Source organism: Scardinius erythrophthalmus (genome assembly GCF_964197995.2).
Source record: "Scardinius erythrophthalmus genome assembly, chromosome: 14".
In the NCBI taxonomy this organism is placed as follows: Eukaryota; Metazoa; Chordata; class Actinopteri; order Cypriniformes; family Leuciscidae; genus Scardinius; species Scardinius erythrophthalmus.
In genome coordinates this window covers 35,082,580-35,085,168 of record NC_138234.1, presented here as the reverse complement: position 1 = coordinate 35,085,168, position 2,589 = coordinate 35,082,580, and positions in this window count along the sequence as shown.

Here is a 2,589-nt window from a genome sequence, read left to right as displayed (position 1 = left end):
GTTTGCCAATTACTTTCAACCAAACATTAGCGGGACCATCAGGATTACTGTGAAGAAATCAAGAAAACTGTTGGTTTAAGGATCTGACATGGAAAACTTCTGTCCGTCCACATGCAATCCTCTACATACAATCTCTGAATTAAGTTGCTACTTTGCTGATTAAACTAGTTTTGTCAAGTCAGTTCAAATAAATTTATTGCACACTTGAATGTTATTTTTTATTTTTTTTATATATATTTCAGTGTGTAACTGCAAACCCATTAAGTGTGATTATAAGGAATTCTTGTAGTCAGTTAAAAAGTTATTAGTATTTTGCTATTTTAGTTCATTTTAATTAGTTTATTCTTGCACTTTTTTTCATTGTGAACTCAATAACTTGAGCTGTGTGTGTAATATGAAATGTAATGTAACTTCTGCTCCCTTCAATGATTAAAATGACTCAAAGTGTGTGCCTACCAGGCACAATCAAATGTGTTTTTGAAAATGCGTAAATCTACATAAATTGTAGAAGTCTCCTACTATACGTTTCTATAACGTATGTGAAATATCTGAATAAAATCTGACACACGCAAACAAAGATGAATAAAAATACTTATTTATTAAACAAAGAGAAAACACAAGGAGATAGATATGGCAATGACACATTTACATAAACGTTACCTAACATGGGACAGACTAAACTAAAGGCTTAAATACACAAGGGAGGAATCAACGGAAAAAGAAAAGGTGTAGAACTAATTCAAACCAAGGAAACACACAAGGTACTAGTACTCAGGCAAACGGGCACAGGGAAAACTAAACTCATTTTGATAAGCAGTTTTTTACCTTTTCTCCAGCTGCCATTTTGAGTGTTGCAATTTTGTATCCTAATCATACTTTTTAAAATGCAATAATCTGAAGCGAATTTATAAGCGATGGGATATATTTAAAATATATGTAAATATATACTTAAAAAAAAAACAAAAAAAAAACTCCCCATTCTCTTGAGTGGGAGTATCTTTGGAAAGTTTTATCTCCACACGTTTATTGTGTTTAAAACCAATTTAAACCCATGCAGAATGCAGTTTGTCCCGTATAAGCAGTAGTCTAGGATACATGTCGGCATCAAACTCTAAATTAAATTAAGAATTAATCATTCGTTTTGGACAAATAATTGTTTGCCAGCAATCTACCTGAGGGAAGAAGTGATCAAAAAGGGAAGTCATCTTTCAGAACTGTACTGTATATCTTCTTAAATAAAACATTTAAAAGTGTATCGTATTTTGAAGGGAGGTTGATAATATTAAAAATGCATCTCCCATACTTTTCGATAGTTTCCACAACCCTGGTTAAAACTGAGCGTTTGTGAGTTGCTATTATGTTGTTATGTGATTAAATGGTGTATTTTATCTTATTTAATATGTATAAGCCTCTTATCTTTCCCAATGATATTTGGACAAGGATATAAAGTTTTATTTGACTTTTATCTGTCCATGTTGATGGTATATATATATATATATATTCTAGCATAGGTTGTCAGGTTTTGATTTTTTATCTGTTGGTATTTGATCGAATCCTTTATGCCATGAATACCATTCCAGAGCATTCAGAATCCCTTACAATCAAAAATTCAGAATATTAATCTGCGTCTGAGAATGAGAGTCATGTCAAAATAAGAATATATATGCACTACATTACATGTGCCTATTCATTATATATATATTTTTACTCTAATACCATTAAAAAGGTAGGATATTATTATATTGTTATCATAAAAAAGGCCTTGTGCAATTTAGTCCGTTTCCTGTGTCATCTCTCTTTGATATGTTGTTGGTTCATTAATATTCAACATATTATTTGCATACTGATTATTTCAATAGTACTAGTATCTATTAAGGTAAGGATATCTTTGGTCTAAAATGTCCTAGTAACTTAAAAATAAGCACTAGTTCTATTTTTTCATAACAAGTTTGGTATAATTAAATACTAGACACTATTGGAGCATCTAACAAATAAGAACTAGTATCTAATGAATAAGTACTAGTACTTAAAGAATAAGCAATAGTATCTAACGACTAGGCACTAGTACCTAAAAAAAATAAGCACTAGTAACTAATAAATAAGTAGGCCTACATGTACTTAATGGAATAGATACTAGTATCTAAAAAAATAAGTACTAGTAGCATGAAAATAGATACTAGTAGGTTTAAAGGATTAAATGTTATAATGGCTTGCCATAGAATCAAGATTATCCCTTATTTCCATTTTCTGAAGTTGGCACCCCTATACTAACTGCCCTGTTTCAACAGAAAACACACAACAACAACAAAAAAATTGCCTGTCACACCACGACCTGTCCAGCAGAGGGAAACAGGGAGCACAAGACCAAACTCCTCCTGACTCCCTGGTCATTCAGTATTAGTTCAGTGAGATCACCTGTGCCTGAATATAAGTTCTTCATTTGTTTATACCTTTGCTCAGTCTTGTGCCTTGTCCAAATACCCACACTTGCGGTCTTTGCACTTGACCACTCGTCTACTTGCATGACGTATTTCCTCTGTTTGGCCCAAGTGTTCAAGTAGGCGTAAAGACTGCAAGTGTGTGTAGAAA